This window comes from Mustela nigripes, chromosome 15 (assembly GCF_022355385.1).
Source record: "Mustela nigripes isolate SB6536 chromosome 15, MUSNIG.SB6536, whole genome shotgun sequence".
Classification (NCBI taxonomy): Eukaryota; Metazoa; Chordata; class Mammalia; order Carnivora; family Mustelidae; genus Mustela; species Mustela nigripes.
In genome coordinates, this window is record NC_081571.1 from 38,609,349 (window position 1) to 38,636,179 (window position 26,831).

Genomic DNA, 26,831 nt, shown 5'->3' on the forward strand with positions numbered 1-26,831 from the left:
AAATGTGGCTTATTTAGGCAAATGCAGTGTGGCCATACCCCAAGCTAGTGTATTACTTACCCATTGCCACAGTAATGTTATATGACAAACTACTCCAAAACTCAGTGACTTAAAATAACCAGAATGCAGGTTCTCCATAGTTTACGGGAACCAGGCAAGACCCCTGGGGGAGATTCTGCATCAGGCCAAAGGATGGCAGGCACTGCTTCTTCATTGTGACTTGGGTTCAAGTCTAAGACACTTGCATTTATCCTAGGGCACAGGCCTCTTAGTGCATGTGGTCCTCATGGTGGATCACTGAAACACAAAATATTAAACTCATGGAGCAGGCAAAATGTCTGTTCCATGATGTTCATTAACTTACCATTGGCCCAAGCAAGTCTCATGACCAAGATCAACATCAGTGGAGCAGGAAAGAGCCTCATGTGCAAGGACACTGCAAAGTTACATGGTAAAGGGTGATATTTATATTTCCAATAGGAAAGTGCAGAATGTAAACAATCTATGACACTAGATCACTGTTTTTCTTACAGCAGATCATTATACCCTATAGAGCTCCCTTTTAAATTATTCATCATAAATAACCTGTTCAGTATTTGTCTCCCTGCTCTTCTGTAAGCTCTACAAAGACAGAGATCCTGGGCTGCCTGGTGGCTCAGTCGTTAAGCATCTGCCTTTGGCTCAGGTCATGACCCCAGGACCCTGGGAGATCCATGCAGGGCTCCCTGCTCAGTGAGAAGCCTGTTTCTCCCTCTCCCACTCCCCCTGCTTGTGCTCCCTCTCTCACTGTGTCTCTCTCTGTCAAATAAATACATAAAATCTTAAAAAAAAAAAAAAAAAAAGAGAGAGATCCTGGGGATGCCTGGGAAGCTCAATCAGTTGAGCTCCTGACACTTGATTTCAGCTCAGGTCATGATCTCAGTGTTGTGGAATCAAGCCCATGTCAGCCTCTGCCCTGCTGGAGATTTTCTCTCTCCCTCTCCCCCTGCCCCTTCCCTCTGCTTATGTGTGCACACACACTCTCTGTCTCAAATAAATAAATACAAATCTTAAAAGAAATAGAAATCCTGTTTTACTCATTATTACAAAATCATTCTTTCCCCATAGTAAATGCTCAATAAATGAATACTAGGGTACATTGAATTGGTAAGCGTCATGATATAGACATCCGGAGAGCAAGTAGATCCTAAGGAACAGAGGTTCATACCATTTCCTGCTCATTGTTATCACCTGGGGAAATTTAAATACTACATGCCTATGCCTCATCCAGAGCATTCAAAAGGAACCTTCTAGCTTTAATCCCTGAAAGCGGAGATGGGGCCTCGGCAAGCTCCCAGTGCATTCCAGGTGATTGTAACACACAGCCAGGGATGAGACTCACTGAGCTGGTGCCACCTGACCTGGACTAGTGCCATCAGGGAAGATTTCATGAGGTACGAGGTATTTAAGCAGAGGCTACCCGGGGGCCGGTAAGTAGGTTTTGGCCCAGCGTGGGGGCGAGGGCAGGGTGGAAGAAGGTGGAGGTTTTTAACCAGAGGCTGCCGTGTGTGCCAAGGAATAGAGGTAGAGAGAGCTGTTTTACCTGGTGTCTGGATAGGGTGAGGTGAGCGAGGTGGAGTCTGACAACTATTTCCTGGGCAGAATTCTTAGATAAAATGGCTAGAAACACTCCAGAGTTGAGGGGAAAGCTTTCCCCATCGGAAGCAGAGGTCTCTCAGGAAAGGTTCTGCCCGGTCTGAGTAACTTCCCTTGGCTGCTTGCCTGGGTGAGGCTTTTGTTTGGTGCCCTTTGGCTCGAATTTATTTTTGCTCTTGTTGCTATTACTCCGAGGTCTTTCCAACTCTTCTTTGTTTATGTAACTCTCTGGGCAGACATCTCCCATCTAGGTTGTGACAATCTTTCCAGGCGACGTTTTTTGTTCAGGATGACTGCTGAGTTACATTTTAATAATAGACAAGCAGGTGCACCTTTTTTTTCAAGTATGAACACATGAAATAATCATACCAAGAACTTCTCTGCTTTAAGAAACAATTCCTCTTCGAGATAGACTTTATGCAGCTCAATATTCTCCCCATACAAATCCATGTGATGAATTAATTTCAGATTTTTTTAATCAGTAAAACTTTGTTGCTCTTGTCAAAGTGATTTACTTATTTGCATCCAATAATGAGAAATATTTATCCATCATGTTTTATTTCTTGTATCTGGAAGCTTAGAGCTAAAATTGTAGGATTCAATATTAGCCATGTATGGGACATAATTGTCCACCCGCCTATCAAATTTTAATTTTTTTTATTTTATTTTTAGCAATTCTGCTCTATATGTGTCGTCAGTGGTAATCTACCTTAAATACCTTTTGAGGAAGCTGACAGATTGCCAGGTAAGGTAATCAGAACATTTACTAGATACTGTAGCAAATGTCAAGGTGTAGGACTCATTCACTGTCCCTGAATTCCTCATCTACTAAATATTCCCAGAAGAATTTTTCTGCAAATAAGTATAGTAGTGAAAGACTTGTAACGCCTAGGCCTCAAATTATCTTGACAGTAGGCCTAAGGCTAAAAATGTATTTCTCTGCATCCTATCTTAAAATCAAAGTTCTAACCATTTTTTAATTGAATTTTTCCAACTATATACAGAGAGATATATGTATGCATACGCACACACCTGCAAAGGTGGCAGTAGTAAATATTACTGATTACCATCATGGTGAAGGCTGGCACATGTGAAGTGTTTGTTATTTGCAGTTCCAGTTGGAAGGTAATAGGGCACGGGCAGTGAAAGAGTAAATGCATAAATAATTGTTGCCTGCTGCCTTTTGCAGCTTTCCAGAGCAAGTAGTATAAATTTGAAATCAAGTAATTTTGAGCCCTGTCATTTTGCAACAGAGAAGAAAGTCTAAGAAAACTGAGCACCTTCCTCCAAGAAGTTATGAATACAGGGTTCGATAAACCAACAAAGGGAGACTTTGCAAAGAAAGTCCTATCCTTCTAGATCCCAACAACATTAGGACTGTCCTCCAACCTCCCTCTTTTGAATAAAAGAGTAATTTTTTTAAAAAGATGTTATTTATTTATTTGACAGAAAGAGAGTGAGCACAAGAAGGGGAAGAGGAGGCAGAGGGAGCAAGGAACCCCCCGCCCAATGTGGTACTCCATGTGGGGCTTAATCCTAGGACCCTGGGATCATAACCTGAGCCAAAGGCAGATGCTTAACTGACTGAACCACCCAGGCGTCCCCAAAAGAGTAATTTTTTAAGCCCTCTGAAAAATACTTCTTGTCGCAATTCTACCTTCTGAATTTAATTAGCAATTTTATTACCTTCATTTTATTAACCTCTATTAATCATGAAAAACATATTACCGGCATTCCATTGATCTTCTGGTCTGAATTTGTAAGGGAAAGCCTTCTTATTTCTATTTACTAACATGAATGAAAAAGATTTAAAGCAAGACACTCAGCATAGGAAACTCATAAACTTCCACCAAAATAATAAGCAGTTTCCGAAAAGCAGATGCATCTGGACTGCATTGGTAAATGGTGCTTGGTTATAGACCAGTCAATATGGTTAATGTTAATCGTAATGTACTCTGGTCAAAATTGTACTTTATCTTAATTTCTTCTGATTTATGTCATTTTCCACAAAGTAATTCTGAAAACTTGAAGCTTATTGCATTCAGTTCCTACTAAAGGAAGACTGATATGATTTAAATATCCTTTTACCCTGGGTATTCAGATATCAGGTTACATACTGCTGTCAGTTCAGAATGAACTGATGTTTACTAGATCATATCCAACCTGCCTCAGACTTCCAGTAACATAGCTCAAAATACCAGTGATCGACAGGGCTTGACCTAGGGCATATTTATAGAAAACACCACAGGCCTTTGTCTCCAGAGGCAATATCCTTTATGACTGCCTGTGGAAATATTTATAATGCATGTAGAGTGCCTTGATCATTTTGTTCAGTAAACAATGCATTTACAAAATGGAAGAAGAATGAAAATTCAATTTTTTAAAAAAAAATTTGATTATGAGTCTCCAGTGAACTATTCTGTGGTTGCTCCTTATATACACGTTCCTATTCCTTGGGACAAATGCAGAAACTACAGGAGCCAGAGCCGTCACATGCTATTCTAAAGAACCCAGAAAGTTCTAAACTTCCTGCTTCTGTAGATGTAAAAAAAAAAAAAAAAAAAAATTCCTGCTGATCCCCTACCAGGCAGTAGCATATCAGATGATTGCATAACACCTCCTTGTGCTGAGTTCCACTTCCTCCTTCTCCCCCCACCTTCCCCTTCCCCATTTAGTTCACATTTACCTTTATAGAAATTTTTGGCTAGATAATTCACATACTTTGAGGAAAAATAAAGCTTAGCAAAATGCCAGGTTCTATACTAAGACATTTATAGAAGAGAATCCAATAATTTCCTATAGTTATTCTTCCCAACATAGTATGGAAATGCATTCAGCGGTTTAATTTTCTTTTCTTTCTCGTGCCAAAATTATTTATTGCTGAAAATTGAGGAGTTATATTATAGTCATTATTCCTTTTAGTTTAAAACTTCAGTTTGATAGTAATCTTAAAAAAAAAAAAAAAAATCCCACAAAGTTTAAATGTGGTTTGGAAAGGCAGCAGAGGGATTTGAAGAGAACAGATCTGATGAAAAAGAAAAATGTTTTAGCGCTTTCAACTGACCAGAGTGGAATCAGTGGAAAACAGAAGTCTCCAAAGGAAACTGCAACAAAGTAAAAAGAGCTTATAAAAGAATACGTAGCCATTTCGAGAGTGGTGTTGGAAAGGATAAGGTGATATTTTTTATCTGAGACTGTAATGAAAGACCAGAATTACAGATTTGATGTCTCTGTGAGAATCAAACTTTTCCATGACATCAAACTAGACTTCCATCCCTGGCAAAACATCTTGAAAAGGTGGGGAAATATGGAACTGAGTATACAGAGTTGCCATGATAGTTTGTGGGAAAATGCATAATTAAGGGTCAGAGTGATCATGTTAATTGAGAACTGTTCCCACAGACTAATCTGAATGATCATTAGAGCTGAAGGTTTCCTGGCTATACGACACTCTACAGACAGGAAGTAAACAAATTATGGCAAAATCTACTCCTTGTTGCTGTCTGCGTAGATTGTTCCACCATCAGTTAGTTCCACAGCCATGTTTATTGTCAGCAGCCAAAGTGGACCCGAGCAAACAGTACGGTGTGCTGGGGAGACACACAGGGAATGAGGTGAGGCCTCGCCCCCTTCTCTGCTCTTCACTAACCAGCCATTTGATGTCCTATTTGGGAAGCCCTATAAACTCCTTTTTCGTTTCCTCAGCTCTCACACAGGAATAATAAGTCCCTTATCTACCACCTCACTGGGTTGTTAGGAATTTCCAATGATCTGAATTAAGTAAAAGAGCCTTAGAAAAGATTAAAAGCACTTACAAATGTAAGAGATGGATACTGTATCGATCACAGGTGCCAGAGACCATTCTTGCATCTGCTCAGGGCTCGTCTTTCGCAGCAGTTGACAGCATTGATAGTAGTTATATTTTTCAAACTTCATCTTAACACATTCTGACTTCAAAAATAGTACCTGAGATCATTTTTGCAAAGGGTCTTGCCTTTTGTCCTTGTGTGGCTATAACTAGAAAAGTTCTGCTGTAGAGACTTTCATTTTTAGTATTTGGAAGACTTTGGGATGAAGTTCCAGTTCAGAGACAAGTTTTGAATCTCCACAAGTATTTCAGTGGTGATGGTAACAATAATATTTACCCTACCTGCATTGATAAAAGCCTTGATTTCCCTTAATGGTCATGTCCTGTGTCTACTGCAGGTCAAAAGAGACCAAGCAATACTTCCTGGGAAAAACCAACTGGCCTCATAGAGAGGGAAAACACTGGTATGGTTTTCAAGGGTCTGGGTCATGGATATGAAGGATGGAAATTCAGAGTTAGTATATCAGAAGTCACTGGGCTCAGGCACATAAGTCATACCAACTCAACTCATAAGTCTGTCATTAAAAACCTAAAATGTCAATTTATTAACATAATCAAAACTAACTCTTCATGGGTAGATCTGGACACACAATGCTCATCAGAAGGTTGTTTGATAGATCTGGAATTAGAAACTTACTGCCTAACCTGAATGGTTGCCAAGTCACTAGAGTTCCATGGGACATCTGTGCATCAGAGGTTAGGTCCTTGGGTCATAGTTCAGGAAACCCAGTCTTTTAGATAGAGCTAGAGGTAGAAAGTCTATCTTTGCCCCCCTTTGACCTGCCCCTAGTGTTGGTCAATTGGCTTTCAGATTAAGATTTTTTTTTTCTTTTGTCATATGAATATTTTCTTCTTGGGTTTAGCCTAGGAGGTATTCTACCTCTTTAAGGTAATCCTATATATATAATATATAAATGTTAAATTATATATTAAATGTTATATTAAATGTTTGTTTCATAGAAACATTTGGAGGGTAATTTTTCCAAGTTCTCAGCTGTACCTCACTGTTGCCCCATGTAATATACCATCAATCATTCTTCCTCATATTTCCCTGAGCTTGGTCTATCCTCTTAAACTTCTGGGCCTTTGAACATGATTTGGTCTGAAATGCTCACCATACCCAATAAACTCCTACAAAACTTTCAGTACCACTTTAAAAGTCCATTCCTCTGTGCCCACATGATAGGCATGGGCCCGTGGTCCCTAAAAGAGCTACATTATAAAACTCAATTTTTCTGTGGGGCTTAAGTCACTTCGCTGGCACAGCCGTTCCTCCAAGGGAGAAAAATAGTTTGCAAGGGTGACAATGTAGTAACCAATCTTCAAGGAACCATTCTAGTTCCATAGGCCCACAGGAGCTAGATGTCCTCTTAGCCAAGGGGATTTTATTTCATCAAAGATAAAGGTTTGGTCATTAATCACCTTAATACTTTGAGATCCAAGAACAGTCCCAGCCCTAGTGGCTTACATTGGTCATTGCAGCTAACGTTTACCATGTGCTTACTCCATGCTAGGCAGAGTGTAAAGCATCTTGTAATGATTATTTCATTAACCTTCACAATAACCTTACGATGTAGGGGGTTTAATTACTCCAATTTATAGATAGGGAAACTGATGGTAAGAACAGACAAGTGGTAGGAGGTAGAACCAGGACATATATCTAATGAAATCTATTTTTATTTTATTTTATTTTATTTTGTGATTTTATTTATTTATTTGACAGAGAGAGAGAGACAGCAAGGAGTGAACATGAGCAGGATGAGTGGGAGAGGGAACAACAGGCTTCCCGCTGAACAGGGAGCCCGATGTGGGACTCCATCCCAGGACCCTGGGATCATGACCTGAGCCAAAGGCAGATGCCCAAGCAACTAAACCACCCAGGTACCCCTCTAGTGAAATTTAAAACAGTGTGGTGACCAAAAAAAGTGTTCCATTATCAAAAAATTTGTCTTTCCCTTGGAAGTTGTCCCTGTGGTATGCCTGATCCCTACTGTAAAGATAGATCTAGGTGTTCCGCAGTGGTGAAGCATCTTGGCAAGATGTGGGCAAATAAAAAGTCAGAAGGTGTAAAAACTTAGATTCTATTGATGTAGGCATAGGGCCAGGGATTCCCTGGATCAGCTATAGCTCCTAACAGACAACTTTTTCAGCTGCCATAGAGCCATAAACACGGGGATCTACTGATTGGTGCTCTGAGCTGTCCAGGAGACTGTCGCACAACAAGGAAGTATTAAGATTTGAACTAAAAGAGGGGGGTTTTGTGCCCTATGAAGCCATAATTTTTTAAAAAATTGTCTAATATTCAAAGAGTTTTCTCGTAATTTCTAGACTATTAGACATAGGCCTGTATCTATGCACATTTTCTACTCCCAAGCCTCTGTGGTGATAAAGTTGTACCACTGAGCACCCCGAGGAAAGAACATTTTACCTCACCCAGTATTCCAGGGTTAGAGATGGCAAACTTTTTTCCTTCTAGAAAACCAATAAAGGGCTTTTGTCCTAAATGGACCACAATCCTAGTTATATAGCTGTATTTTCAGCCACAGTATTTGTTCATCCAGAGGAAGCTGCTGTATGGATTACTGCCAGTTCCCACTGGTACTCAGCCAGCTGTAGGAGCTTAACTATTGTTCATAGTGTCCTTCTGTTAGTTCAGAAACATATATTTGGCACCTACCATGTGCAGGCCTCTTTACTATTAGCCTTCAGTGTTTTAAGTTTTATAAATGTATCCAAGTACAGAAAAATAATTTAATCAGTGTAAAAATGGAGGATTTGTGCTTAATGAGTCTGTGAAATGCCAGTCAAACAAATACAGGTTTCCCCTTCTCAAAAGTTTACCTCACACCACTTCGCTTTAACAAAAGACCTACATTTGTATGTTTTCACTCACCGAAAGAAATCCAAAAAGATTTGCACTAGTATGAAAGAAGGCAAAAAGTAAAAATAGTGTCCAGCATTTGTTTTGCCTCCACTAGTGATAGAGGTAGTGTGGCCCCGGAGGAGCAAAGGGGTGCCACCACGGTCCTTCCTGGAGAGCTGACACCCAGCATCTCCACACCAAGTGGCCAGAGCTCTGTGAGGGCCTGTGCTTTATCTTGATTTATTATGTACCTCTGTTAGTAAGATGTGTCCTAAGGTATCCCAAGGGGCTAAGAGGGGTTATTTTGGGGGTCTGGGAATGCTCAAAAATTTTTTTCCATATAAGTTAATGGTAATGATTCCCTCACTTCACACCATTCCGGCTCACAAAAGTTTTCCTAGGAAGGCTCCGTTTTCAGATAGCGGGGGAAACCTACACTCTGTTGCATAATTTGGACAGAGTATGCCTTTTAGAATCAGAGGGCACTCAACCTATGAAACTGGTTGTTCCCTCTCCCTTCCTCATCTGTCTTTCCCCCAAATCTATCTCCAAGTCCCCTTCTCTTATCCCCTACAAACAAACACACACTTAATCAAAACAAATCTGTGGAGCAGCTCTTCGCACGGCTACTCTGTCATTAAGATCTATCACTTCACAGCACCTTATGGTTATAATAGGATTTCCCCCCCCCCTTTGATTAATTCTTGTTCAACATCTCTCACACTTGCCTACCCACAAACCCTTTCCTGGGGGAGAAAACAAAATTACACCTTCTTTTACAATGATCCAGCAGAGAAAATGAGATTGCCCAACGCATTACAGCTTCTATTCAGCAGAGCCACATGCTCCCTCTTGAGATAGGATGGAAAATGAGCTGCCAGCCAAAAAAAGAAAAAGAAAAACCAAAAACCAAAACAAAATGAAAAAAAAAAAAAACCCAACTCCTAAAGAGTGTCACAATTACAACTTTTCATTGGTGCTCCTAGTGACAGTACTTCTGACCTAAGACGACTAAGACATACAGATGTACTCCTGAGTGTGCTCATTAGCCTAATGAGGATGGAGTCAGGCAAAGAGTTAATTTGACTAATTTAATCAGCATGCCCCTCCATGTGTCTACTGGGAGAACACCAAAGTGACGGAGACAAACAGAAACACACAGAGGAGAGGAATTTACTAAGCTGTGTTTGCCATTAGGCAGTGCTACTGTGAAAACCTAATAGAATCAAAGCTGGAAAGAAACTTAATGATTATTTAACCAATTCTTATCATTTTATAAGGTCTAATGAGTTTAAGAAATCATCGTAAAAATTTATTGTCAAATGAGTGATATATGGAAAACATAAACTGTAACCTACTATGTGCGTACATAGTGTTACATTGTTTTCTCCAAACAACATAGGGGAATTTAAACAATGGACACATTGTTCTATATTTTCATTGAACAAATAATATAAATACATTTCTTCTCACCACAAAAACTGATTCTTTAGCTCTGTGGACACACTTCAAGCTAGTCATCCTATAGGGAGAGTTTGAAATTATAAAAATTTTTCCCAAACTTTTCCCGCCTTTGAAGACTTGAGAAAAATAAAGCATTGATGTATGTTCTTTGATGCTGAATATAAATTTAAGTTTTACCAGATTTAGGGATTTTTCAGTTAATACTCGGTGTGGATGATTTATGTGTTTGATTAATGGTTTTCGATTTCTTTAAAGTTCCACCTTAAAATGAGCACCATAAAATGTCTATTTAATGTTGGCAGTACTTCTGATAGCATGCCTTGATCTTACAATTAGAAATTAAGCCACAATTACCCATCAGATTCAGTAATTCTAAGAGAGTTGATTGAGGGTTTTTCCTGGACAATAGAATGTCATTTGCATTGATTATTTCATTATATTAATTTTCTCATCACTTTTCCTTTTCCTTTTTTTTTAAATTTCAACATTATTAAGGAAGTTTTTTCAACAGGCTTACGCTTAAGGGGATGAAAGAGAAAATGAATGGGTTTCTTTGGTTTAAAAAAAAAAAATAGAAAGAAAAAGGCTTATAGGGATGCTAAGCCTCATAGCCTATAAATTGGTCTTGTTCTCTTTTTTCCTTGATGATAGTTTGTAGAATTAAAACAGGATAGGAAAAAATATATTTTGAGGCTGAATCTTTTAAGAAATCGAACGTTTGTAGTGTCCTTTCTATTTGAACAATATTGCTGCTATCCCAGTAGCCAGGCCAGGCGATACATAATGTTCTTTTTCTGTAAGTTTTCTTACAAATCACTTTTTTTTTATTCAGTCATTGATAGAGATAGTTATTTATGTATAGTAAATATAAAATGTATACTCCTGTAGGAGAGATAGACATTAAATAAATAAATATGACTTTAAATAAAAGTGCAATAAAGGAAAAGAATTCTGTTCTATGACAGAAAAAAAGGAGATTATATGTGAAGGTAGTCAAGGAAGGCCTTTCTGAGAGATGTAAAGAGCAGGTGCATATTTAGGGATGTCGGCGACAGAAAGGGGGACCAGTCTAAAGCAACTGTATATGCAAAAGATCTTGACTCAAGGAAGACCTTGGGGGGGTTCAGGGTCACCAAGGTCAGTGAAGCTGGAATAAAGGAAAAAACGGTACAAAATAAGGCTGAAGAGGAAACCAGTGTCCAAGTTGGAGCTGTTGAAGAGTGAATGGAAGGATTGATATAGAACAGAGGTGGACTGAATGCAGGATTGAATTCTGCTTCCCCCCAAAACCTCACTAAAGAATGACAGACAGAAAAGAAAATTGTTATAAAAGGTGTAAGCCCCCAAGAACAAAAAGAGAGGCAGAGTAGTCCTCGGCATCAAAATATCTTGCTTCTGCAAAGCCCGTGAGCAAATGGTGATTGATTTATCAAATCTGAGAAAGTCTGTAGTGGGGAAAGGCTGAGAAGTGACCCAATTTACCAAGTTACCTCTAGAACTGGGGTAAAGGTGAGGCTAAGCACAGAAGGAGTAGTTGAAAGCCCATTCAAGGAGCACTTAGACTCTGTACCGGTCTGGAAGGGGTTCAATACAGAGAATGAGCCACTTATAAAACCGCTGGAAGAACTAGAGAGGCACAAGTTCGAGAAAGCCATGGCTACTTCTTAGATTTACTGGCAGTTTTCAGAGAATCAAGCATTACAAGAACTTCAGGAAGCTGCCAAAGATATCACAACTATCTGAAGCATCATAGCGAGTGATTTGCAAAGAAATGCTCCTCGGCTGCTGAAAAATCTCATCTTTGCTAAAGTCCATAAATTGCCTTCAGTTGCCAGAAAGCAGTAATATGGTTTCTACCTTTCTTATGCTTTCCAATTTTGTAGGCTCTCATTTGCAGACTTGAATCCAGAACTGGCCAGCAGATTATTCTGGAAATATAGTTCCTTGGCTTCTAGTTCCTGCAATATAAGAAAGAGCTTAGAAGAATCACAGTGATAGGGAGAGCAGGAGAAATGCTGGAACTGAGTTGCTATCCATCAGTCCAGCATAGAGCCATCTTCCCAAATCCCACTCCCCTTTGAACAACTGGCAACGACCCTTCCCTCTATAGGCAGAAGATGAGGTGTAGAACAGATGGTTTTTAGACTGGAACGCCAGATAGAGATGATGGCTAGGAGACAGTTCTTCATACGGGGGAGTAGGAGAATGTGATGGTGAGAGAAAAATGAATATATTAGACCTCTCCTCCCATTTAACTCTGGGATTAAACTCCCTGAGCCAGACACTGAATGAGCTTTTTTTTTTTTTTTTTTAAGATTTTTATTTTATTTATTTGACAGAGAGAGCGCACAAGTAGGCAGAGAGGCAGGCAGAGAGAGAGAGAGAGAGAGAGAGAGGAAAGCAGGCTCTCTGCTCAGCAGAGAGCCCGATGCGGGACTCGATCCCAGGACCCTGAGATCATGACCTGAGCCGAAGGCAGCGGCTTAACTCACTGAGCCACCTAGGCGCCCCACTGAATGAGCTTTTTATAGAAAACCTGACTAGCCCAAGTGAAAAGGCCTTAGAGATACTGATCTCAGGGGTTTCTCCAGGAAATGTCCCTGTCAGATCACTTTATAGAGAACCCATAATGGCAAACCTGGGCCATGGCATGGGAATAAGCTTTAAACTATTTAATTTCCTACATTAAATATGAGCCAAGGATCATCAACATTTGAGGAAGGCAGCAAACGTGGAAATCACAGCTCAAAATAAACAAAAAGAAAAAAAAAAACCATGAAAGACAGAGGCTATGAAGGAAAGAAGAAAATGTCAAGAAGAACACTAATAATAACCATCTGTTGAGAATAAGGAAAATATATTGCAGTGAGAACAGAAAGGTTTTTTTTTAAATTAAAGCATGATAACAGAACTAAAAACCTTAATAGAAATCTTAGAAAATAGTATCCCTAAATTTAGAGTAAAAAGCTCAGAGAGGGAAAAGATAGAGAATGGTTCACATGACGGAATTTCCAAAAATTAAGAAAAAAAGGAATTATAAAATGAGAAGAAATTTTAGTGGGAATAATTCAAGATGATATATCAGAAATTAAGGACACAATAAATGAACATAGGCTTAAATGAACATAGAACCCTGGGGACAAAAATCTTATAAAATTTTAGAGAGGAAACAAACCCAGGACTTATACCCAGGATGGGCAAACTTTTCTGTAAAGAGCCAGATCATAAATGTTTTAGAACTTGAGGGCCGTAAAAGTAAGTGCCAAAACTACCCAACTCTGTTCTTATGGTGGAAAGCAGACTTAAACAATAGGTCAATAAGTGAGGATGGCTATATTCTGACAAAACTTTATTAACAAAAATAGCCTATATGTTAGATTTGCTAACCTCTGACTTGCATAAAAAATCAAGAATCAAAATGGTATTTGACTTCGGTAAATAGGCTGAGGACTAGAGAGCAATTGCTCAATGTTGATACAATTCCGAAGGAAAATTATTTTTCACCTACAATTCTATTCCCAGAGAAATTATCAAATGTGAGTTATGAATAAATTCTCAAAAAATGTAATCTTCCACGAGACTTGGCTCAAACTGATAGTGGACTTCATTGAAATCAGAAAAAAAAAAATTTAAAAAAAGAAGAAATGGGATCCTGAAATTAAGAATTAGTATCATTTCTTGGAACTCAGATTATGATAAAGCATATCATAATACCAATACCATATCAATGGTATGATACCAATACAATACCATATCAAATACCAAGCCTGCAGGTCATTCAACACAGAAGGCAACCATTCTCCATTGGAGTAGGTCATAGCGTTTTGATAGAAACTGCTTTAAAATGAAATTGAGAGAATGCCACCTGTGTTTATATGGATTCAGAAGGTATTTATACAACAGGAGAAGTTCTGGGTGTGCATTAATTATAAGTACATGGAGAACTAAATAAAACAGTAACTCCATAGGAAACAAAAAGTTGCACAGGAAAAAAAAATTAATCATTGGTAACTATATAATTCCAACTCAGAGGTCTCAGAGTCATTAATAAACATTATATATTGATCTAACTGAAATTATGATAGAACCATATTGAACAGATGGAGGGAAGGAATGACAATGCGTGGTAGAGGCAGGTGTTTGTGGAACAGAGAGTTAAAACTTTGTCTTCTGTTAGTGGAAAAATCAAAAGATAATAGATAAAATCCAAATTCTAAAAATAAATAATGTTACAAACATTTAGAGTTTTGAAGATAAATACCAAACAAATCATCTACAAAAGCTGAATGTGGTTATCTCTGGGTATTCTGGATTAGGGGTAATGAGTGATTTAATAAGACTTATAGAACAATTCAAGTCTTTGAAACTCTGTATATGTATAGCACTTTGATTTTTTAAGTTAGTTTTTAAGAATAATAAGTAGTTTTTTTATCAATAGGAAAATAAGTAAATGGTATATTTAATCAATGGATTTTTCTATAACTCTTAAAGTAATCAGGTGAAAATTTCTGTTTGAAGGTAGATAAAGGTTAATAGCAATGCTAAGCAAGAAAACAAAACAGCAAATTGCAGAAAGAGATACAGAGTATGATAGAAAGCAATACTACATATTATTTATACATAAATATGTGCTAAAGAATTAGTGACTCACACGGGAAAAATAAACAATTCAGAATGTGGCTGCCTCTTGGAGGAAGGACAGTGAGAGCAGAAAATGGTCCTGGAAGTGCTTCCGCTCTGGAGTATTTTATTTCTTGTAAGCTAATGAGGGGAAGTACTACCTTTAGACAAAGCAAGAAGCAGTTAAAGATGCAAGAAAGAGAAGAATAAGCATGAACAGCAATAATAACATTAAAATCAGACATAGGTTCCTCTTTTTTTTTAAAGATTTTATTTATTTATTTGACAGAGAGAGAACACAAGTAAGCAGAGTGACAGGCAGAGGGAGAGAGAGAAGCAGGCTCTCTGCTGAACAGGGAGCCCAATGCAGGGCTCCATCCAGGACCCTGGAATCATGACCTGAGCTGAAGGCAGCTGCTTAGCCGATTGAGCCACACAGGCACCCTGGGGTTCCTCTTTCTGACACCTGGGACTTCCCATAGAGTCCCTCCATTTTCCTTTCACTTCTCTTCTATTTTGTTTTGCATTTGTTGTTTTGGGTGTCGTGTTTGTTTGGGTTTTCCATCAGCATTCTAACATGCTCTTGCAATGACCCTACCTCCCTCCAATGACGGTCCCATTTTGCCACACTGCTTGAGAGGGTCTCCATTTCCTTACCTCCCGTCAGCTTTTAAAGTTGCTTGTGGTGGCGTTTTTAACTACAAGGCCTCAGTAGGAGTAATTCTGAGTAAAATACAGTATCACCAATTAAAATGTTTTCTAACCCAGCCTACCTGCAGTCATGTCTTTGGATAGTAGGAGGTTTACCTAAAACCACTGTGAGATTTGAAACACGGTTGTGTCATTGAACATTATGAGAAAAGAGTAAGTAGCGACCACCAGGATGGGTTCAGTCATGTAACACTGTCATCAGGACCCAAGCTCCTCCTAGCCTGCCATGCACAGAGCACTGACTAAACCCTCAGATTTGCCCCTTGCAGTACTATGGGGATTGGCACAGTCTCAAAGTCTACTTGAAGAGAGTTGCATCTCCATTTCGTTACAGAGGAAACTCTTCTTGGCCACAAAAGCAGACATTCTTTTTTTTTTAAAGACTTTATTTATTTATTTGACAGACAGAGAGGCAGGCAGAGAGAGAGGAAGAAGCAGGCTCCCCACCAAGCAGAGAGCCTGATGCGGGGCTCAATCCCAGGACCCTGGGATCATGATCCAAGCCAAAGGTAGAGGCTTTAATCCACTGAGCTACCCAGGTGCTCCAGAAGCAGACATTCTTTCAGGTCACATTCACCAGGGTTCAGTCCCATGCAAAAGGTGGTGGAAAAATGAGAACCTAGGGTTTTCAATCCCTACAGTGGGAGGCAAATTCTGCCAGCAAGCAAGCATAGCTGTTGGAAAGGTAATCCACAGCGCCTACCACTGGCGTTCCATGCTTTAGATCATCCACCACTGTACCCTGCAGAGGCCATAGCAGCGCCCAGCGGACAGGGCCATCACTAGCAGAAGTGGCAACAATGCCCACCAGCAGCAGCGCTCCCCAGAAGGAAAAGGCAGTAAGTTTCAGTGGGGCCAGTGGATACAATGTGCCCACCAGACACAGCCAAGTCCAGCACGGGGAGACTGTAGTTGCATCGTTTAATATGATCACCAGTATCCTCATGTGGTTCTTTGAACTAAAATAAAATTTAAAATTCCGTTCTTCAGTCACACCACCTACATTTCAAGAGTGCATTACTCACAAGTTGCTACAGCTAGTTGCTACCATATTGTACATCACAGATAAAGAACATTTCCATCTTTACAAAAAGTTTATTGGACCATGCTGGGCTAGAGCAAGGGAAGAACTTCTTAAATGACAAATCCACATATGTAGAAATGGGATTCTATTAGAACTCGTCTCCAAAGATCTTTATGGGTGCCTAAGGGTCATGATATAAATCTTTGGTCAAGGTGGGAATGAAACATACTAGCTAATGATTTATAATATGCTGTTTAAAGCCTAAAATTCCCCTGGAGGTATCCAGTGTCAGTGAGTCTGCCTTGTTTAGTGAAAATACAAAGATTGATGGTCCCCACCTGGTTTACCTGGTGGCTCAGACTGATTCTGACATGAGACCCGTGCAGTATAAAAACCTCCATGTAAACTTGTGGCTCATCCTGCCTAAAACACAAATCTCGTTCTCATATCGGTGGGTCATGATTCCCAGATGGAGCATATTTTGAGCAACTCAGAGAGGACTCTGGAAGCTGTGCCTGATATTCCAGACCTCTGCAATGTTGTTTTGTGCTTTCTTGCTCCTGGTGCTGTGTATCCTTTGCTTGTAATAAATCTTTCATGAGTATACCTTGTTAAAGTCCTGTGAGTCCTTTCAATTATCTGACCCCGAGTAATTGCTACACTCCATGGTGGCCAATCAGATCTGGTCATTAACACATACGAAACACCCTCTGGACGCTGCTTGAAATAACTAGGCTGAATTTTACAAGGCTCTGGCGGTCCCATAGTAGCAGACATGAGCAAGGAACATCATTATATATATATAAGATCTTGTTGCTGTTCTTCATTCTTTCATGTCAAAAGGACATTATGAATGAAGTGATATATTCTGATGTGAGTAAGTGAGAGATTATTTGTGTTCAGATAATTTTATTGCCTAAACCTCAATTTTTCTCTTCTGTAAAATGGGAAATATTACAGAAGTCATATGAATGGATTGCTTGAGGGTTGATTTATATAATAGATATAATAAGTAAGTACAATGATGAGCACATAGGAAGAATTCTGTAAGAGTTCTTGTTATCACACTCCCCAAATGAAGATATCTGTTAAATAGGAACGTTTTAACAAACAGGGTAATGCATTACCTAAAAGATCTTACTATCTGTCTTAGATTTTATTTTATTTCGTCTGGTAGCACTGTCTCAATTACCTTCAATTGTGTTTCCTTTAAATGATATTTTATAAAAATGCACACTTTATCGGAGCGCTACATCTTCCCACCCTAAACAGAGTAATATTTTCATATGCTCTATATTTTTATTCTATGCATGGCTCTTGCTCAGTGGGAAAATTATGGATGTAATTGTTAGGCCACTAACTCAAATTCTTCCCCTGGTGGTTAATCATGGTTTCTAATCCCAGTGGTATAAATGGCTTTCTGGCAGTCTTCTGGCATAATCCTCTCACTTTATAGTGAGATTTCACAGCTAGTAAATGATAGAACTGGGACTCCAATCCAATCAGACCCATATAAATGTTAAAGTTGTAAGAATATATGGATGATACAGTACATCCTTAGAGAGAATAACATTTGTTATAGAAATAAGAGATTATAAAGAGACAAACATAACTTTAAGAAATCGCTAATTTATAGGACAGTGTGCAGGAGAGGCAACAAAGTAGAAGATGTTCTTCCTACTGTTAAAGAACTTGGACCCCTCGTTGTACTTGTCCTATTCAAGTTTCTTTAAATCACATGAAATAAAAACCCATTCAAGATAACTCAAATAGGGGCGCCTGGGTGGCTCAGTGGGTTAGGGCTTCTGCCTTCGGCTCAGGTCATGATCTCAGGGTCCTGGAATCGAGCCCCACATCGGGCTCTCTGCTCCGCAGGGAGTCTGCTTCCTCCTGCCTCTCTGCCTAGTTGTGATTTCTCTCTGTCAAATAAATAAAATATAAAAAAAAAAAGATAACTCAAATAAAATGGTGATTTACTATAAGGCTATTTCAAAGAAGAAAAGGTAATATGGATACATCTCAGGGCAACTAGAATTGGAAAGTAGGACGGCATTAGGAATTGAGGCAGACACTTCATCTCTTCCTCTCCTGATGATAAATTCTCTAATCTCTACCATTCTGCATTCTTTGCTTTGAATTCTGTTCTGTGTTGCCTGGTTTCCTCTGCCTGCATATCTGAACATGGCCAACACAGACTTGTTCTTAACCCTAGAGTTCATCACTTTGTGATGACCAGCATTGTCTCTCTCATCTGTCAGACAGCATCCTCCTTACCATTATTGTCCATCTGCATTGTTTGTCTTTGGCTCAGAAGTTTATTTGTTGTTAATTGGTTTGGCTGGAAGTTTCTGAACCGCTGATCTTTATAGGGCTGTGGGAAAGTAAATACCTCCAAACATATCCTTTATACATGTACATACATGTATAAATGTTCAAGAACCATACAAGTGCAGTCATTTAGGGCCATTTTAGAGATGTCGTGTGAGGTATATGCCAAATAGGTAGTAAAAACAAAAGTGCTTCAAGAGATGGATGTTGGGGCGCCTGGGTGGCTCAGCGGGTTAAGCCTCTGCCTTTGGCTCAGGTCATGGTCTCAGGGTCCTGGGATCGAGCCCTGCATCGAGCTCTCTGCTCAGCAGGGAGACTGCTTCCTTTCCTCTCTCCCTCTCTGCCTGCCTCTGCCTACTTGTGATCTCTGTCTGTCAAATAAATAAAAATCCTAAAAAAAAAAAAGAAAGAGGTGGATATTAAGTGATATCCTGAAGACTGAGTAGTGTATGATGCTTTGGAAAGAAGATAAAAGGTGATTCCATTCAGGCAAAAAGCATAAAGGTGGGAAACATTAAGGTAGAAAGAGTATTTAAACTGGAATGGAAGGTTCATATACAAATATAATAAAAGATAAGGTTGTAAAAGGTAAGTTGTGAGCTAATTGGGGATGGTCCCAGAATCTGTATTATAGAGAATAGATTTGATTCTAGAACCAAATTTGGATAAGAATTGGTTGTAAAGTATTTTCTATTTTGGTACATGGGGAGAAGTTTTGGTATTGGGGCTGTTTGAAAATGGGTCTTGAGTGATCCAGGGTCGGAAAAAAGAGGAAAAGGTGGTATAGCATAGTCTACTTCCAAGATTCCATCCTTGTGAAATTATAAAAGATAAAGCCCAAGATTTATGTACCAAAATATTTATGGCAACACTACAAATAACACAAAAATCTGGAAGTGATTTAAATACCCCACAACATGGAGATTCATTAATAAATTATGTATATCCAGATGTTGTATCATTAAAAAGAATGTTTCCAAAGAATATTTGATGATATGGAGGGAAGGAAGGTGAAGATACTTGTCGTATATTAAATGCAAAATTCAAGGACAATGCTAATGTTTATGTATATGGTATTGTCCAAAACTTAAATCTTTCAAAGTTTTGATAATTCAGTCTCCACTTCCTAAACAGAAGAAATGAACATTATTGTCTCATTCTTTTTTATTGTTAACATTCTTGACAAAGATATAGTATTGGTATCTGCTATATATGTTAAGGTAAATGCTAAGTTGCTATAACAAAAAACACCAAAAAGTACAACTTCAATAAGTTTATTTCTCTTTCATATAATTGTCTGGCTGGTGTATGCTTTTTGGGTAGCCCCACTTTGCAAGGTATTTGCAGGGAACCAGATTTTTTCACTTTGTTCTTTGCCTTCCTCTGGGTTATTTTTCTTTCCTCCTGAAAGCTGAGTTTATGCCATGTCCCTGTTCCAGCCTAAAGAAAAGAGGAAAAAAGAACACATTTGAGCAACTTTATTTCTAAGGACATGTAGCAAAATTTGCCTGCCTCACTTCTATTCATATCCCCATTAGCTAACATTTGATCACATATTCGCATGTAGCCATAAGGGAGGTGAAAAGATAGAGTGAGAGGAATGTGCTCTATGACTTAAAAGGAGAAGAGAGGGAATAATTAAGGAAAATAATATCTTCCACATCTGCTAGATTATAATGGCTATTCAGGAAACCTTTATTAACTGTTTCTCAAAAAATCTAAGTTTTTTTTTTGTTGTTGTTGTTTTGCCTTTATGTCAGTAATGGAAACTGTAACTGTCCGTGAATGAGCCACCCACATTGATTTACTGTTAACTGAGTAATTAGGTAATCAAATATAGCAAGGATAAATCTCAGATCAAAAACTTAGGTGAGAGGGGCGCCTGGGTGGCTCAGTGGGTTAAGCCGCTGCCTTTGGCTCAGGTCATGATCTCGGGGTCCTGGGATCGAGTCCCGCATCGGGCTCTCTGCTCAGCAGGGGGCCTGCTTCCCTCTCTCTCTTTCTCTGCCTGCCTCTCCATCTACTTGTGATTTCTCTTTGTCAAATAAATAAATAAAATCTTTAAAAAAAAAACAAACTTGGGTGAGAAAAAGTAACCATACTCCTTTATTTCCTTCAAACTATTTAAATCTAGCTCTAACCCATGCAGTCTTCCAGGCAAAAAATTCACTCATAGGTATTACTGGACTCTTCTCCTGGGGCTGTGCCACAGACTTCCACTAAGCCCCCATGGTCATTAGTCATCAATAAACATTAGTCATGTGTTCCTTCAAATGCTGTCCTCTGCACAGGGGACAGGAATATTTCTGATGTCACAGGTGCATGACACAGGTCTTACCTCTGGGATCCTTCTGCCATCAATTCCCACCCAACCCTAGGAACAGCTCCGAGAACCCTGTAGGCAGGGCCTCTGGATTTGGTTTCTTTCTTTCTTTTTTTTTTTTTAAGCAATAGAATTAACATACAATGCTATATTAGTTTCAGCCGTACAACATAATGATTCAACAATTCTATACATTACTCAATGCTCAACCACCACAGTGTAGTCACCATCTGTCACAAAACAACATTTTTACAATATTATCGACTATATTCCCCATGCAGTATTTTTCATTTCTGCAAGTTATTTATTTTATAACTGGAAGTTTGTACCTCTTAATCCTCTTTGTCTATTTCACAATCCCCTCACCCACCTCCCTTCTGGCAACCACCAGCTTGTTCTCTGTGTTTAAGAATCTGGTTTTGGGTTACTTGTTTGTTTGTTTTTTAGATTCCACATATAAGTGAAATCAAATGGTATTGATCTTCCCCTGACTTATGTCACTTAGCATATACACTCTAGGTTCACTCATGTTGTTGCAAATGGCAAGATCTCATTCTTTTTTAAGGATGAGTAATACTGAAGTGTGTGTGTGTGTGTGTGTGTGTGTGTGTTATATCTTACTTGTTCATTCACCTATTCATGGACACTTAGGTTGCTTCCTAAGCTATTATAAATAATGCTGTAATAAACATTAAACAGTACATATATCTTTTTCAGTTAGTGTTTTCATTTAATTTGGGTAAATGGCCAGTAGTTGAATTACTGGATCATATGGTATTTCTGTTTTTAATTTTTTGAAAAGCCCCCATACTATTTTCCATAGTGGCTGTACAAGGTTTCCTTTTTCACCACATCCTTGTCAACATTTGTTATTTCTTGTCTTTTTGATTCTAGACATTCTGACAGATGTAAGGTGATATCTCACTGTGGTTTTCATTTGCATTTCCCTGATGATTAGTGATGTTGAGCATCTTTTCCGTCCATCTGTTGGCCATGTATATGTCTTCTTTGGAAAAATGTCTGTTCAGGTCCTTAGCCCACTTTTAAATATGATTATTTAATTAAATTTTTTTTGTTTATGTTGCGTTGTAGGAGTTCTTTATGTATTTTTGATAGTAACCCTTTACTGGACATGTCAGTCAGGACCTCTCATTCAGTAGGTCATCTTTTTGTTTTGTTGATGGAATCCTTCACTGTGCAAAAGACTTTTGATTCTGGCGTAGTCCCAGTAGTTTATTTTTGCTTTTGTTTTCCTTGCCTGGGAGACATATCTAGAAAAACGTTGCTATGGACAAAATCAAAGTGATTACTGCCTATGTTTTCTTCTGGGAATATTATACTTTGATGTCTCGCATTTAGGTATTTAATCCACTTCGAGTTAGCTTTTGTGTGTGGTGTAAGAAAGTGATTCAATTTCGTTCTTTTGCATGTAGCAATCAGCTAAGAAAAAGAAGTAAAAGGCATCCAAATTGGTAAAGCAGAAGTAAAATTGTCATTACTTGTAGATGACATAATAGTGTATATGGAAAACCCTAGAGACCACCTCAAAACCACTAGAAATGATAAACGAACTCATTAAAGTTGCAGGATACATTTTTTTTCTTTTTGTTGTTCATCTTGGTTGCTTTCTTTTACCTTATCTTTACGTCATTGATCTGACTTCTGCTTTCTCTAATATGCTGTTGATTCCCTGTAGTGTACTTTTCCCCCCAATAACTGAATTCTTCATCTCTGGTTCTTTTTTTAATTTTCTAACTCTTTGTTCTCACTGAGATCCTTCATTCTTTTCTTAAATCCAGTAAGTATCTTTATGACTATTAGTTTAAATTCTTTTTCAGACATGTTGTTGATCTTCATTTATTTTAGCTCTTTTGCTGTTATTTTGTCCTGTTCTTTCATATGGGACATATTCTTCAGTCTCATTTTGTCTAACTCTGTGTTTGTTTCCATGTATTAGGAAGGTCAGCTACATCTCCTGGTCTTGCAAATAGTGGCCTTCTATTAAAAAAAGGCCCTGTGATGCCCTATAGCACAATGTCTCCCAGTCATCAGAACCAGGCACTCTAGGGGTATCTCCTCTGTGGGTTGTGTATGTCCTACTGTTGTGGCTGAGCTGCATTTGCTTTTGATCCAGTTCATTGCAGTGATTTGCTTTAGCTGTTGTTGATGCACTGGGCAGCAGTGAGTACTTGCACTGTTGAGTGCCCTGTCCGAGGCCACGGTCAGCTTGTAGATGGGTAGGGCTAGCATGCAGACTAGATGTCTGCACTTAGTCTCTCTGCTAGGGCTTCAGGTGCACCAAATAGCAGGGCTTTGTCCCCGTGTGGCCAACTGAAAGACTTGTGGCTAGAACTGCAGGCATATTGGTGTGTGGGGTTTCCTCCCCCTTTCTGCAGGGCAGGGGTCACTTTGGAGTGGCACCTGTCCCTACGGGGCTTGCTTGCATGATGTAGTAGGGCAGCTGATGCTTTGGAGAGAGGTGGGCAGGTTGGGTGGGCTAAGTCCACAGGGGAGTGTGAGGTTGGGGCACACAGTACTAACAAGAAGAGCAGAGAGTGTTTGCACTGGCCCCCACAAATATCTGGCTATCTAGTCAGGATGAGAGGAAAAGAAATGGCACCTGCCAGTGCCTTTGTTATTAGAGAAGTGTCCTGAAGACCCCAGCCCTTCCCCTTACTTATTATATTTGCTCCTTCAGGATGGAGACTGTTTCCAATAGCCCTCTGGTTCTCCTGGAACTAAGCCTGCTGATATTTAAAGCTTGTGAAAATAAACCCACTGGTTTTCAAAACTTAACATTGTGGGGACTCATCGTCTCAGTGTGGGTCTCCAGTGCCTGTGGTACCTGGTATGGAGTCTTATCCTCTTGCTTCTCCATGCATGTGGTATCCCTCCTGTTTGTGGTTAGTCTTGCCAGGAGTTTGGTTCCAAACCATGTCTACCCATCCTATTCTTTCCAATGTAGCCTACTCTCTATATTAACTGTGGAAGGTCTGGTCTTCCCAACTTTGGGTCATTTTCAGAGTTAGTTGTACAGAGGAAGCCATTAGCTCAGTGTATCCATAGGGCGATGTGACCTCAGGTTCTCCTCCTCCACCATCTTCCTCACCTCTCCCAATCTATGGATCTGTTTTGACCTTCTCAGTTTCATGTGAAACTTTCTTTTCTCCCTCAGTTTTGATCAGGGAAATATCGTGAAAGCCCAAAGTCCAGACAAATGTTACAAATGGCAGAAAATGCTTTAGCCCTTAAGCAGGACTCCTTTCCACCCTGCAAAGTTTCTAGTGGCTTAAAATGAGAAAAGAGGGTAACTTATAGCAAACAACCCATAAATAATCACCTATAAAAATGATCTGCCACCAACTTCTGGAATTAGAGTAAAATCAAAACAGCATAATTCAGTATATGAATTATTTTTTATTCAATACTTCTAACTTTTTATTTTGCAATAATTATAGATATACAGAAAGTTGTAAAAATAGTACAGTGAGACTCATGTGAAATTACCCAGTTCCCACCAGTGGTAAGATCTTACAAACTATAGTACAACTTGAAAACCAACATATTGACAATAGCAGAAAACTGCTAACTAGACCACAAACTTATTCAGCTTCACCAGATTTTATATGCATTCGTTTGGGGGTATGTGTAGGTCTATGTATGAACTATTTTAAATTCACAGAGGTTTTTTTTTCATTGTGCTTGGTTCCTCATGATTGGTCAGACTTTAGAGAGTTGAAAGGTCAGACAACCTGTACCTAAGTGATGTATCTGTGTCTGAGTTCCTTGAGGATAAAAATGGGAGAGCAGCAAGAGGAAAATGTGAAAGAGGAAAAGGCTAGTTATTTAATTGCTATTAGTATAAAGTTTGCCTGTGGTTTGAGATAAAGAATTCTGGAGGCTATCATGAAGCTTGGAGAGCATTTATTTATTACCAAAACATCGGTCACCAGATGGATATGGAATAGCACAGGGAGACGTCAGCATAAGAAAAAATGTAAGTTTTACCCAGTTCACAACCAGGGCAGGTAAATGGACTCCTTGCATTCCTGTGGCAGCTTTCTATCATTCCACACTCTCTCCCCCACAGCTCTCTTTCTCGAAATCAGTTTTTCAAGAATCAAATCTCTTATTTCTCAGTTCTTTGCCTATCTGACTTCCCAAACATCAACATTTCAAATTTTTAGAAATATTTGACATTTTTCCTGTCAATTTAACACAAACTCGTGGGTTGTTTTTGTTTTTGTTTTTTAATTTTTACTTAAGAAAACTCCTTTTAATGCAGTAAAAACATGACAAGAAGCAGCATGCAGCCAAGGCTCTGCGAAATGTACAGGCTGCCTCTCAGCAGACATTTGGTAGGGCCTCGAAAGTCAAGCAAACGAGAAGGAGGATCTCAATATTTTATGTCAAGGAAAACTTTCTCTATATCTTCACTTTTTCCTGAAGATGAAGTGTGGTAGCAACTTTCCAAGCTGCTATGGTTGACATCTTTATTAATGATCTTGCAGAGACAGCAAATGGTACTTAAATGAAGTTTGCAGATGATGCTAAATTAAGAGCTGTTGCTAATACCAGTAAAGACAACACAGTAATAAATAAACTCATGATTGTTAAAAATACAGGGAATAAAAGGGGGAAAGATACAGAATAGGCACATTTTGTGATGGTATATGGAAGTTACCCTGCCCCTACAAGGGAGACCTAGATTAGGGTAAATATGAAGACAGTGCCTATGGAAAGAGAAAATTCCATGTCCCTCCCTCCCAACTGCAATGGAACTGAACTTAGAATAACGTGTCTAATTTGGGGCCCTTTATTCAGCTTGGAAGAGTCAGGAAAAAGAACAAAGCTGAACTGAGAATCACCAAGTGTGATGCAAATTAAAAGGTTAATGAGAATAAATATTTACAATTTCAAGACTAAAAAAAAGTCTTCAATTATTTGGAAGTTACAAACACTACAAAGAAGAGCAATTATGTAGTCTGGGGAAAGGGACTGTAACTAGAAATAATGAAGTTAAGGATGACATTATTTCAGAAATATCTGGAAACTTTTTTCTCAGCCACAAAGACTGTAAGATCTAAGCAATGAGTGCAAAGAACATTCTAGAATATTCCATCCTGTGGGGAAGAAGAGAAGTAATGTAAAGGATCGTAAGATAGTTTAAGGAAAAGCATTAGCCCACCAGGAAGCAAAGAGCAGGGAAAGCAAAGATCTGGAGCTCAGGAGAACCAGCAAATCCCTAGGTCCTTGAGATGAGGAGCTATGTGCCTGGGTTTACAAAGCTGAGGGAATGCATTACAGAAAGTGTATTCCAGAACCCCTCCTTCCAGTCCTAAAAAAGTCTCTACTCATATGTTATGTGAAATACTTAGAAGAAATCTCTGACTCATATTCCTGGGGTCCTCTAAGAATTAATTTTCCGGTGATGGCAAGTAGCTTATTCATCACAGTAACAAGTGTACTGAGAACAGACAAATCTTTCAACTGAATAGTGATACGCTCTGACAACAATTAACTTAAAATGCACTTTGTACATACTATGAGATCTGACAATTCCTCCTCCCATCTCTTCTGGGTAGTTAAAAGTATTCTACCATAGAGCAGCCCAACATGGTTAGCTTGTTACCCGACCTTTGTGAGCCTCAGATTTCCCATCTATAAAAACAAGTGTCATAATAATATTTAGAAACTGCCATTTGCCTACAATTCCCAACAGCCAGGAATCTTCCCAATCCCCTAAATAAAATAGTTTCATAAACTACTAATTTTGTAAATAATTTAGTTTTCTAAGGTGGGAGGTGGGCAATGGATGGCACATCAGGCAGAGTTCTTGATCACACGCAACAAAAGCCATTTTATCACCAGAAGGTGATAAAAAATTCTTATTAATTAAAAAGACGTTAAGGATTTTTTAAAGGGATATTTAAAAGAGAGATGGTATGGGAAAATGGATATTCACATGCAAAAGAGCGAAACTAGACTTCTCTCA

General features: G+C 38.9%; 1 long non-coding RNA gene across 1 annotated transcript in view; it reads left to right on the top strand.

Annotated features, from left to right (window-relative positions):
* Positions 1–1,362: 1,362 nt before the first annotated feature.
* LOC132002496 (uncharacterized) overlaps positions 1,363–26,831 on the top strand; it is a 68,644-nt gene continuing 43,175 nt past the window's right edge. Inside the window, exons 1-2 of the long non-coding RNA XR_009399915.1 lie at positions 1,363–1,469; positions 2,308–2,380. This is a non-coding gene — a long non-coding RNA (uncharacterized LOC132002496). The remainder of the gene's footprint in view (positions 1,470–2,307; positions 2,381–26,831) is intronic.